This window comes from Lissotriton vulgaris, chromosome 5 (assembly GCF_964263255.1).
Source record: "Lissotriton vulgaris chromosome 5, aLisVul1.2, whole genome shotgun sequence".
Taxonomy (NCBI): Eukaryota; Metazoa; Chordata; class Amphibia; order Caudata; family Salamandridae; genus Lissotriton; species Lissotriton vulgaris.
The window spans coordinates 1,886,806,955-1,886,821,500 of record NC_141693.1 but is presented as its reverse complement, the minus strand read 5'-3'; the positions used below and the strand labels follow the sequence as shown (position 1 = coordinate 1,886,821,500).

Here is a 14,546-nt window from a genome sequence, read left to right as displayed (position 1 = left end):
GTACAGTGGAACTTGGCGCCCCATTCGATGGGCCTACGGAGTGGCAAACAGATACCTCAGGACCAAACAACAGCGTCGACATCAGGGACGACCTCGTGATTAACCTGAGTTCTAGAACACTCTCAGAGATGGAATTGAAAATGCTCAACAGAGGTTTGGGATTTGTGGCTACGAACATGGGCGACCCGTTCCAGACCCACATCGAGATGGGGAAATTTTTCAGGAAAATCCGTTTGCACTTCCTTTTTGCAAAAGAGAATGAAGGTGGGAGTGATCTTACACTGTGTGACCTGAATACTGGTCTGAAACGACCCTCTTCCTTCAATCCACCTACTACCGGATTGCCAGCAAAGGTTTTGGCCTTTGAGGAGGCGGTGGACTGCGATATTACGAATCTATTACAACAAACCAGCAAGCCATTCATCAATTTCCCCAAGAGAGAACGGCTAGCTTTGAAAAAACTAGCAGAGGACCCCTCGGTAGTGATCAAACCTGCCGACAAAGGCGGTGCTATAGTTGTCCTAGATACAACTACATACCGCGAAGAATGCATTCGACAACTCAGTGACGTGAAGTCATATCGGAAACTCACTGAGGACCCTACAGAGAGACTATCATTGGCCATCAAACAACACGTTGAAGAGGCTTTATCTGAGGGATGGATAACATCAAAGGAGGCATTGTATTTACAATTGGCACACCCCATTGTCCCTTACTTCTACGTGCTTCCCAAAGTGCACAAACCACAGCGGCCACCCCCTGGACGCCCAATAATATCAGGCATTGGGTCTCTTCTTGAACCCCTTTCAACTTTTGTAGACCACTTTTTGAGACCTATGGTGCACAAGATGCCCACATATCTACAAGACACTAAGGATGTCCTGAAGATTTTACCTGACGTCGAGTTTGATGCCAACATAGATCTACTGGTATCCTTCGACGTAGAATCTCTCTACACGTCAATCCCACAAAGAGAGACTCTTGATGTGATCGAGACCCTACTAAGAGCACATGATCTAGATTCCATCACTCCGGTTTCCTTCATTATGACTTTGGCGAATCTTGCGATGACCGAGAATTATTTCCAATTCGAAGACTCCATGTACCTACAGGTCTCTGGGACCAGCATGGGCAGCGTTTTTGCCCCGAGCCTGGCGAACCTTTACGTCCATCGGTTTGAAGAAGAAACCATCCTCACCGATACTAACCCCTTTCTTGCCTCGCTCCGCCTTTGGAAACGTTACATCGATGACGTCCTTGTGGTGTGGCGTGGGACTGTGGATGAGCTACAAACTTTCCACAATTGGTTGAATAGCAGGAATGCATTCCTCCGTTTCACTGTTGAGCACAGTAATACACATCTGGCCTTCTTAGACCTTAAGATTAATGTAACCCCGACTGGTCTTCAATCTGAGCTCTTTCGGAAACCAATGGCAAGGAACTCCCTGTTGAGCTACGAGAGTTGCCATCCGAAAGCTCTTAGGGACAACCTGCCCTATGGGCAATTCCTGAGAATTCAGAGGAACTGCTCCACCAAGGAGGGCTTCTTTCATCATGCCAAAATGCTAGAGAACAACCTGCTTGAGAAAAAGTACCCCAAACAATTAATACGACGGTCAAAAAAGAGGGCGTTTAATAACAACCGTGAAAGCCTTCTGGAGCCTACATTCCCAAAAGCCAAAGAATCTCGGATCACCTGTGTCAACACGTTTGGCACTCGTTCCAATCAGATCCAGAAGATCATCAAGAAACATTGGGGTATCTTGAACACGGGTAATGATAATCTGCCCCCGCCTCTATTTGCCTTCAAAAGGGGTAGGAACCTTAAAGACCAACTTGTCCACACTAGACCCAGAGTAGCGACTCCGAGAGCAGTAGGAACACTTTGGGGTATGCCAGCTGTGACAGGCCACCATCCATGTGGGAATTGCGCTGCTTGCCCCCAGACTGCCAAATCTACCACTATTGACATTGGAGGCGGACGTCTGTGGGAACAAAGGCGCTTCACCAACTGCAACAGCCTCAATGTCATTTATTTGATAGTCTGCCCCTGTGAATACAAATACGTGGGTATGACGACCAGGAAGATCAAGACGCGCATTTCCGAGCATAGGAGTACCATCCGCTGTCGCAAACAGTCCACCAAAATGATTAATCACTTTTTGGAGGTGGGACATGGCCCTGATGAATTTCGATGGACCATTCTAGAACAGCCCCTGATACCCAACCATGTGACAGACATCAGCAAGTTTTTGTTCAAAAAAGAACAAAAATGGGTGTACACTCTCAACTCAGACAAGGACGGGTTGAACGATGACATCCCGTGGATGTCTCTGTGAGATGCACTCCTCTAGCGCATTTATATGGGGTCTGGCACTGATTCTGACCAGTCAACAGGCTACGGTTGCTTTTCTCCATACTTCGCCACTTCTTGTGAGATCCAATCTAGGATTCACTATAATCTTCTATTCCTTTTGATGGTGTAGCCTCACATGTGATTTTGATGCCATTGTCGGGCACATACACCCCTTTGCCATCGTCAACTTATATCTAACAGATATTGGAGCCCCTCTGCCTGACCAACAAGTGCTCACTTGCCTAAAATATTTCAGTGGACCTTTATTTTTAGTTTTACCGTTCCACTTTTTGGTGCGGTATTGCTTGGCTGACTTTACATAATAGAGCCTTGTAACATTGGAAGCCATAATAATATGTAGATCTGCCAGTGCACTTTACCTGAGTTTTTTCATACAACAGTACTTCCAAAAAACCAATTCTATTGGATGCCCCTGCTCTAAACATACATACACATGTCTATGTTTCTGTTGTTTGAGTATTAATAAATAAATTAATAAATATGTGAGCTTTCATAACCTTTAATCTACTTGGGAGCGTCCATTCTCACAATAGGACTACATATCCCAGAATCCTTGGTGGTCATGTGATGACAACTGACACGCCCAGTTGAGGAAGTAAAACTGCACTGTTTGGCTTCGCGCGTTACCTCCCCTTACAGCCAGAGGGACGCTGGAAGTACCGACGGACAGGTGAGAGACATGCTCTTCTTGCCTGTCTGTCAGCAATCCTAGTAGCTGGATGCCGTTGTGCGCGCTCGCCACCAGTGTGCGCACTATTTATCCAGAGTGCTTTGACTGGGTTTACATCGAGCGCTGCTGCCTTTGTAGAGATTAAGCCCAGACTAAGCCCATAACGCGGTAAGAGTTAATTGACTCCAGGCGCACCAGAGCTCTGCATTATCAATCGAGCGCTGCTGCCTTTGTGAAGTTTAAACCCACAGCGCGGTAATAGACATCTGACTCACGGCGCACCAGAGCTCTGCATTGTTTATGTGCATTATTTGTTTGCTCTCTCGCGTTGGGCTGCTGGTTAAAACCCACACGCGAGCAGTGTTTAAAAAGCGTCATTGCGGGTGTTTTGTACCGGCGCTCTCTTTATGTATATTATGTTTTTTATGTATTTACACTTTAACGAGATACCTCCTAGACGATGGTATTGCTAACTAAATGCGCTCTAGTACAAATGCTGGAGTGTTCATGCTATAACTCTTATGATTAAAATACAGCCTCACAAGCAGGGATCCTGTCACGATGTCTACTAGTGGCAGTTCTCTAATGACTTAGTGATACATGCATGAGAAACTCAAAATGAGGCGCAGGCGAATCTCTTGCCTCACTTTTTGAGAACAGATATGCTTGTTCTTTGCACTGGCTTAATTGTCATTAAACACATTTTCAGGCCATCAAGGGTCTGTTCCTTGCCATTTGTTTAACTGCGGCCATAGCCTAAGCCAGGGCTTTTTGGCTTTTTTGACCTACTTTTAACACCGTTACAAGTTGTGATTAAGTGTGAAGTCAGCTGCTCGCTGACGTGTCTCTGTATGTCTCTCTCTTTCCACTAGAGCGGTGCTTCAATTACCTGAGCTGTTTGCCAGGTGAGGTGAGGCAGTACTCTCCTGCACAATATGGTAAGTGGGAGTCCTACTACATATCATATGTAGGTATTGTAGTTATATGTAGTAACTAAAGCACTACCAAGAGGTTTGCTTCATAAATTCTCTTTTTAGATATGGTATACCATGTAAGTGTTTTGGATACCGTAGATATACTAACTATATGTTTTTCCCTTGTTTTCGACTATGTTTGTTCTCCTTCGGACTTCACAGCTGGGAGAATGATCCTTCACTAATACCCAGGTGATACCTTTTCCTTTTTTATATTTCCTTTACACAACATTAGCAGTAGCGACACAGGTCCTGAAGAATGCAGTGGATACCAGTGGGATCCGTAATTCCTGCTGAAACATGTCGACCAACCTGTTGGTAGCTATTAGTTAAAACTACCATTTTCGCTCTTTTTAAGTCTTAGAGACTCTGAGGTCTCCAATAAATAAGTACTTTCCTCAGAGCCATCTAATTTTAAATATCACTACCTTGCACCTTTGCACTATTTCACTTCTCTTCGCACTGCTTTTCAGTAGCCCCCTGCGACCCAGATATATCATCACTGGTTCCCATGTTGTCATTCATGACTAAACTCTTTTCCTATCCTTCATGGTTCGAAGGAACCCACATGATGAAAAGGGCGCCCAGGAAGAGCTACTGATGGGTATTTTTCAAAAACTATGAATGATCTACCCTGTCTAGTGAACTAGTATCTCTAGTTCCATCACATAGTCGTCCCTTGTGAATTCCATACCTTTGACCCTCCACTATTATTTGTATTGTGTCTAGTTACCTTCGGGGAGTGTAGTGCTGAGAGGTCATTAAAATTTATCCCTGAGACCCAAACCCATTCTGATTTGTTTGAAAACTAACCTGGACACACACATTTTTTCTGATTCATCAGTTACTAGCAAATCAAAAAGTTCTATAAAATGAAAAGTGCAACATAACCATAACTACAGAGTGGTACACTTATGCTTATGAATTTGTTAAAGCCACAGAACATAGGGGCAGCTTCAGCCAAATTTCTCATTGCATAGCATTTATTTTAATCAGTGACAACAATTTCTTTATGGAAAGGAAAATCTACAGTCATTAGCAGATGCACTCTCTTCGGATTGCTCCTCTTTCAGACTCTGCTTATGTGCATTGATTCCTGCCAGTACACACCAGTTCTGATAGATGCAGCTTTCTGAAAAAGATTAAATACACAATACATTGAGGTTAGAATCAGTAATGTGCTTAAAGGAACACAACGTCTTTCATTTCTTCTTTACCTTTCTAATATTTAGAATATATGGTGTATTTGTTCGCTCCATTCCAAACTCTCTGCTCAGCATAAAGAGACTTCCTTCTTCTATCATAATGAACTGACATTTATTAGACCATTACAATGTTGGGAGTTCCAATAAAGCAGAGAGGACAGAACTGGAGAAGGATCTGAATTTGTTATCGTTTTATTTAGAAGTACTCTAAATATCCTACTAAGTGGGTTAAGCAGATAATTATGAGTGGAGGATACTAACTTACTGGTATTCCCGATGCTGGCCGGTATCCCTACAACAAAATCTGCCGTTTACAAGTTTCTCTTAGCGGAATGGGAAGCAACCACACTGTCCCGGACATACCATAATATTGAACAGCTGTCAACATAAAGTGATTACTCTTCAATGATACTGAGATACTTAGCACCAAATCAATGATAAAATAACCATTGATCACACTAACTAGGAAATTACGTGTTATCCTTGTTCTGCACAGTGGGAATCTTCATTGGAGTCATAAACAACTCGCCAACTTCTAGGCGGGAACAACAGAATGGTACTGTTAATAGTGTCAGAATGCTGAGGCTCCGCCAATCAGACTGTCGAAACTGCAGGGCATGGTGGAATATGCCTGCTGCTGAGCTCTTTAAAAAGCAGTGTAATTCTTCAACCGCATCAGGCCGCTCCCTGTCTACCTAAATTATCCTCATTTTATTTCATTTACAAAACATTTTGTAAAGTCATCATTTGGTTTTCAATAAAATAATTTCTTAGTTGGCTACCTCTTTTAGTGATAATATCATCCAACGAAGCCTGAAGATAAGTTGCAAAAATATGTTTTATTATCAAGTTGTCTTTTACAAAAAAAATATATGTACATAAATATGTGTAAATGTATATATGTAGATAGATTGATGGACAGACAGGTTGACAAGGTTTGTGCAGCCCACTTTTCTTTCCTTGTAGGCACGCTGGTTCCGTTATGGAGTTGCCTGGCTCCTTCACCCATGGGCACCATCTCACATAGGGCTTAGCACCTTTTTAGGGCTCGCCTGCTGTGCGCATGCGCACAGCTGGAAGCTCTATAGGGGCTTATCCAGTGTTTAACCACCACTGGCGATTCCACTGGCGATTCCTTTGAGAGCATGTGCTTTTTAGGTCATTGCGCAAGCGCAAGCCCTAAAAAGCGCGTGCACAATGCCACCAGCCGCCTGCCTGCCTGCCTCGCATTACCACATCAAAGGCAGCCCAGCCCCCCTCCCACAAGCTTCTCAGCGTGTGCTCTGCCTCAGGCCGGCATTTCTCCTCCCCTCGGGCAAGCAGATAGCCGCATTAACACCCTCCCTGCTCAGCTTTCTTCTCAATTTCTCCCCGTCTCCACTTCCCATTAGGAGCCCTTCCTCCCCCCACTTCGTATGCTAGCCTTCACTCTAGCAATGGCAGTGCTTTCACTTGTTACAAAATCAACCACTTTAATGGTAGTCAGTGGACTAATTCAATTCCGAATATTTGTTTAGAAATCTAAACTTTGAGAAAGCCATACGTGATTACACAAAATGCAGATCTTTTATTTTGTGCTTTATTTTATTGCATAATGCATCCCGGTGTCAATTCTGGCAAAAGAACACATTTTGCACAAAAAAGATGAAAACATAAATTTGGTGCGAACAGCTGCTTGCGTTCTGTTTGTTCATGTTGTTCCTGTGATATAATTTTGTAGCGAACTGCTGCATAATTACTCAACATGGTATAGTTTTACGATTTTTTCCAAATTACACCGGCGTAATTTTACTTTTGCTCAGCCCCTGGTCTTTTTAGAGCAAGTACATAGAGACGCAAAAGTGAACTCCGCTGACTTTAAAGCATCCTGCTTCAAATGCTTGAGACTGCTCTAATCGCCTGTAGTTTTATATTCCCATAGCTGCCGCTTGATTTAACGACACCTGGAATAGCGCCGTAAAGAGCACTCGAAGTGTAGTGAAAATGCTGTATTGATGTCTGCGTAAAAGCAGTTTTTGACTTTAGGTTACTTGATGAAAAGAAGAGATTGAAGAATTATAAGAATATGTGACTTTTTTGGGGACCTTTTATATAGCGTGAAACTGACTCGAAGGTATTGGGGCGCTTTACCTGAGCACCAGTTACTTTACAGAAAGACGAGTTTATTTTTTTTCTTTCTCCGGAGATTGAGTGATTTGCCCATAATCACAGGTTGTTGAGCCAACGCCGGGACTCAAACCTGGTTCCCCAGCTCCAAAGTCGGTAGCTCTGCCCCATACGCCACATCCTGGCACATTTTAATGAAACACTGCCATACCAAAAATAGATGTTTTGTTTTTATAGTGTGGAGGTTACTGCGCTGCTGCAAACATTGCTGTGGTAGGTCGATCAAACACGCGCTTGTATTTTTAGATGCACAGATTAAAAGGTGAGTTTTTCACATGCCCTTGACAGGCCTTTAAACGAAGCTTAAAACGTGAAACAGTGTTCATGGACAATGCGGCATTAGTACGTTGTTTTGATAACCGTCCAATAAACCGATCCTGTGCTTTGCATTGTTCACGCCGTGTCTCTTCATGTACAATATATCAATAGCTGCCAAGTAGGAGGGCTAAACCGAGCCTTCCTGATTCGAGCTAAGCTGCTCTGGTTTAACGGCAATTGCATTTTGAAACTTTAAAGGTGTGTAACTTAAAAAATTTTTTTTTTTATAAGTGCTATAGCCTATTTTATTTTGTCTTTTGGTTAATATCAAGTAATTGGTAACTATATTGACACACAGGAGCTAATCCGTTCTACCATCTTCAAAAGGACATTGAGGCCTGTGAAGACTTTGAACTCTTCCCCTGGGGTTTGACACCCACACTCAATACTTGTGGTCAAAGTGCTGTTACTGCGGGGCTGGAGCCACGGGTTCAATTCTCATTTGCTCGCTGCAGTCTCAAAATCTGCAGGTCGAATGCAAGCTGGCTAACTACTGTGTGATGCAGCCAGCACGCTGTTTCCCTCCTTTTAGAGATAGTAAAGTGTAAGCAGATGAAATTGAAAACCTTCGTTTGCATATCTGCCGTGTCATTACCTCAGAATACCCACACTTTTTGAGAAAGTGTGGTCTGCTGGCTGTCTTTTCAAAACGGGAGGCCCGCATTATAATCGAACCACTAGTATTAAGCGATTTTGCGGCGTTTTCCGGATAATGATGTATTTAGTGCTTTTGCCATATAATCCATCTTCTATGTGCATAATTTGCAGATTTTACCCAAAAAATTGATACAGTTCAAACAGATCAAAAGTTTCTAAAAATGCTGCAACACGTGTTACCCCGACGTGATAGGCCCCTGACAGAAGTCAGCTGGTCACCTTTTAATTGCTTCTTACTATTTTTGAGTGTATAACTGTTACTAATGATGTGGAATCTTTGTCTCTAGACAGTGTTGTCGTGTGTGAACAAGGCTAAATATTGCAGTGATACTATGACAAAATGTGTCGCTTTACAACACATAATTTGCCTTTCCTTTCCCCATAATTGAGTCCACCCTGCCCCATAATTTGGTCCTCTCCGTCACATAATTCCAGTGGCCCTGATTATAATCCCTTCTACTCCATTGCAAGATACTTGGGAAGCCCACGCTTTGTCGCACTGCCGTTCCCTTTTCTACCTGCATTGAAACCGCTTAGAAATGAGCAATCAGCAGAACTGATATCTCCTAGTGAAAATGGCTTTTCTCCAATCATTCAATGGAGAGATGGGAAAATTAATCTGGTAGTTCAGTGGAAGGCTGAAATCGTGGAGGAAAATCTGCTCTGTTGTTCTTTTCACATCCACCACCGCCACATCCACCACCACCACCACCACTTCCACCACCACCGCATCCACCACCACCACCACCCCCACCACCACCACATCCACCACAACCACCACCCCATCCACCACCACCACCGCATCCACCACCACCACCGCATCCACCACCACCGCATCCACCACCACATCCACCATCACCACCACATCCACCATCACATCCACCACCACCACCACATCCACCATCACTTCCACATCCACCATGACATCCACCACCACCACATCCACCACCACCGCATCCACCACCACCGCATCCACCACCACCACACCCACCACCACCACCCCATCCACCACCACCACCCCATCCACCACCCCATCCACCACCACCACCGCATCCACCACCACCACCGCATCCACCACCACCACCGCATCCACCATCACCACATCCACCGCATCCACCACCACCGCATCCACCACCACATCCACCATCAACACCACATCCACCATCATATCCACCACCACCACATCCACCATCACCTTCACATCCACCATGACATCCACCACCACCACATCCACCACCACCACCACATCCACCACCACCGCATCCACCACCACCACCACTACATCCACCACCACATCCACTACAACCACCACCCCATCCACCACTACCACCACCACCGCATCCACCACCGCATCCACCACATCCACCGCATCCACCACCACATCCACCATCACCTCCACCACCACATCCACCACCATCACATCCACCACCGCCACATCCACCAGCACCACCACATCCACCACCACTTCCACCACCACCGCATCCACCACCACCGCATCCACCACCACTTCCACCACCACCGCATCCAACACCACCACCACCACTACATCCACCACCACATCCACCACAACCACCACCCCATCCACCACCACCACCACCGCATCCACCACCACCACCGCATCCATCACCACATCCACCGCATCCACCTCCACATCCACCATGACATCCACCGCCACCACATCCAATACCACCGCATCCACCACCACCACCGCATCCACCATCACCACACCCACCACCACTACATCCACCACCACATCCACCACAACCACCACCCCATCCACCACCATCACCACATCCACCATCACCTCCACATCCACCATGACATCCACCGCCACATCCACCACATCCACCACCATCACATCCACCACCGCCACATCCACCACCACCACCAACACATCCACCACCACATCCACCACAACCACCACCCCATCCACCACCATCACCACATCCACCACCACATCCACCATCACCTCCACATCCACCATGACATCCACCGCCACATCCACCACCACATCCACCACCATCACATCCACCACCGCCACATCCACCACCACCACCACTACATCCACCACCACATCCACCACAACCACCACCGCATCCACCACCACATCCACCGCATCCACCACCACCTCCACCATCACCACCACATCCACCATCACATCCACCACCACCACATCCACCATCACCTCCACCACCACCTCCACATCCACCATGACATCCACCACCACCACATCCACCACCACCGCATCCACCACCACCACATCCACCATCACCTCCACATCCACCATGACATCCACCACCACCACATCCACCACATCCACCACCACTACATCCACCACCACATCCACTACAACCACCACCCCATCCACCACTACCACCACCGCATCCACCAACACCTCCGCATCCACCACATCCACCACCACCACATACACCGCATCCACCACCACATCTACCACCACATCCACCATCACATCCACCATCACATCCACCACCACCACCACATCCACCACCACATCCACCATCACCTCCACATCCACCATGACATCCACCGCCACATCCACCACCACATCCACCAGCACCACATCCACCACCGCCACATCCACCACCACCACCACCGCATCCACCACCACCACATCCACCACCACTTCCACCACCACCGCATCCACCACCACCACCACATCCACCACATCCACCGCATCCACCACCACATCCACCACCACTTCCACCACCACCGCATCCACCACCACCACCACATCCACCACTTCCACCGCATCCACCACTTCCACCGCATCCACCACCACCACATCCACCACTTCCACCGCGTCCACCACCACCACATCCACCACTTCCACCGCATCCACCACCACCACATCCACCATACCCACCACCATCACTTCCACCACCGCATCCACCACCACCACATCCACCACATCCACCACATCCACCGCATCCACCACCGCATCCACCACCACATCCACCACCGCATCCACATCCACCACTTCCACCGCATCCACCACTTCCACCGCATCCACCACCACCACATCCACCACTTCCACCGCATCCACCACCACTTCCACCGCATCCACCACCACCACATCCACCACCACCACATCCACCACCATCACATCCACCACATCACCACCACATCCACCACCTCCACCACCACCACCACCACATCCACCCCCCACATCCACCACCATCACCACCACCACATCCACCACCACCACATCCACCACCACCATATCCCCCAGATCCACCACCACCACATCTATATGTGTGTGGCTCTGTGTGTGTGTAGGTGCAAATGCAATGTTCTTGGATTTTCGTCACAATAAAATACACTGAACATAATCTTCACAAAAGTTATTTACAAACGTTTAAGCTATTGCCATTATAAATTACAATAACTTTTATTTAAGTATTAATTATTTACAAAATTAAAAGCCATTGTTATTTGTAATATCAATACATCTAAGTCACGTAAATACAACACACATTGCATTACAAATGCTATAGGTGTCACATTTGCAAAAGTTAAAACTATTGACATTGTAACTGACAAAGCTATTAATTTTGCTACTTTCAAAACCAACACAAATAAAAAAAGTGTCATTTACAATACCAATAGCTCAAACTTTCCTAATGCGAGACCTATTGCATTTCCAATGCTTGTTTAATGATTGCATGCTTTCCCTATTCTCCCATTTTGTTTTCTTATATTTACTTTACCAGTATTCTCTTACCTCAGGGGAGCCTTTGGTTAGAGGCGTTGCTGGATCCCAGCTCACCGTTAATTTCACCCACCTGTTTTTAGCTTTCTCGTGCTGCAAATCGTTGTGTTTAGGACACGCACCTGGACACGCCCCTCTTCTATGACTGGCTACTTATTCAACCACACGCGCCGCTGGTGCACTGAAGGCAATCCATTATGTGCCCGGATCACACCCATGGCACGTCCCCCTGGCCATCTCATCCCCCGAAACACAAGATCTATTCCAGAGTTGACCTTCCGTCTCTCAATTGATTAGGTAAAGGCCACTTCTGTTAAAAGCCCCCTCGGCTGAGAGATCCTCTTTAAGACACTAGTGTTTCATGCCTGCCACAAAATTCAGGCTTCTGAATGTAATCTGCTTCTTACTGGGACCCAACCAGACTGGACAGATGACCGCAACCAACTGACCATGAACTATTTAGACTTCCTGAAGACAGCAGTTAACACCCTTGTACCTCCCAACGTGGAGAAGTGCGGCTCAATGATTAGAGCGGCAGACCCTAATGCAGAGGTCTAGCCCGGGACCAGGGTTCAATTCCCCGCCTCGGCGGGTCTTGGGCTCAAAATTCCACGGACCTGATAATTCTCGCCTCGGTGCCTATTCCAATCATGGAGTCCCACTCTGCAACTCTGGGCAATAGCTTGCTTAATCTCCACAACGGCCCCCACAACGCTAAGGATGCCTGGCCTCCACCTTGGGGGTGCCCAGGAGTGGACGCCTCACAGGGAAAGCCAGGATGGGTTCCACAGCGGTATTCGTACAAGCGCCTTGAGACCCTTGCGGGTGAGTAGTGCGCTCTACAAGCATCAATTTACTTACTTACTTACCTTCTGCATCCTGGTTTAATAACAAACTAAGGGCCTTAAAACAAGGCTTTTCTAGTCAGGAGTGCAAATGGAGGAAGAATTATAACTTCCTGGAGAAAGATAAGTACAAACAATGCATTGAAAAATATAAAATCCTGTCATTGAAAGAAAAATTAGAATTCTTTACTAAACAAACTAAATCGCCTAAAAACTCCACCAAAGAACTCTTTCAGACTGTTACTAAACTTTCCATAACGCCTACTCGTAACTCAGCCGGATGCAGTCAGGCTTTCTGCAACTCCATCGCTAAATACTTTCAGAAGAAAGGGGAGGAAATCTTGAATATGTTTTGCACAAACAACCCTACTCATCTTGGGAGTAACGCTACATCACCTGTGCTCTCGGGAAAATCAACATTTAGGGAATTTAACCACCTCATTGTAGAACAGGTAAAACAGGCTATCCTGACCACTAAATCGGGATCCCCTCTGTACCCAGGCCCACCAGCAATGGTCCAACAAGTACATAATATTGTGGCTTCCCACCTGACTAAGACTTTTAATGCCATGTTTAGTTCGAGACACTTTCCTAAACAGTGGAAATCGGCCTTGGTACGCCCATTAATAAAAAATCCTAATCTAAATCCATTAGACCCAAATAGTTATCGGCCCATCTCCTGGCTTCCTTTTACAACCAAGATGGTGGAGAAGGCCCTGTATGAATTGTCTTTCTTAATAGAGAATAACTGTCTATAAGCTGATACACAGTTTGGATTTATAAGCGGCAGCACCAAAGTGACATGCTTCATCATCTGGATCTCCTCTTGGTTGCACAAGGGTTACAACCCTCCTCTAAGAGAGGGTAGCTCACGGATGTTTTCAATACAGTATGGTAAGTACAATGAGCTCAAATCAGATCCTACAGATGTGAATAGATATTGTGTGTATGAGAATGATGAACGCAGTGCATGAAACGGAAAAGTGATGATAAAATTGGGTAGCAGAAGAAAAGAGTTTAACCCCTTGCCTTCTGATGACAAGCCCAGCTCGTCATGAGGCACAGTGGAGCTGTGCTCATGACGAGTTGGGCTCGTCATAACGGCCGCGCCACTCCCCCGCGCGGAGAATTCCACGCCTGTGTGGACGTGCTACGGAAGTGGGCGGAGTCATGATGAGCTGGGCTCGTCATGAGCACATCTGCACTGTGCCTCATGACAAGCTGGGCTCGTCATGAGCGGCGCGCGCGGCTCCCTCCCCCCCCCCTGCACCGCGGGGGAATTACCCCCACGGTGAAGGGGTTAATAAGTATCTTCTGCTGTCCAAATTAAAAACAGTGCAAAAGCGGTTTTAACAAAATAACTGCGTGAATGTAACTGGGTCTGATACAAGCTCCCTGTACTTACCATAATGTATTGAAAACATCCGTGAGCTCCCTCTTTTTTGAGAGAGGGTTGTAGCCCTTGGTTGCACCACTGTGCAACCAGGAGGAGATCCCAGATGATGACACATGTCACTTGAGTGAGTGATGGAAATCCGTCCTTTTTAAGGATTTTCCTTTTTTAAGGTAGTGCCCTCTGACAATAGGAACACAGCTCTTTAGGC

General features: G+C 46.4%; 1 protein-coding gene across 1 annotated transcript in view; it reads right to left on the bottom strand.

The window, feature by feature from the left end:
• Window positions 1-4,989: 4,989 nt before the first annotated feature.
• The window catches only part of LOC147717628 (E3 ubiquitin-protein ligase TRIM39-like), a 402,340-nt gene continuing 392,783 nt past the window's right edge, over window positions 4,990-14,546 (bottom strand). Inside the window, exon 8 of the mRNA XM_086924422.1 lies at window positions 4,990-5,153. The gene's annotated coding sequence lies outside the window, so the exon portion shown is untranslated. The remainder of the gene's footprint in view (window positions 5,154-14,546) is intronic.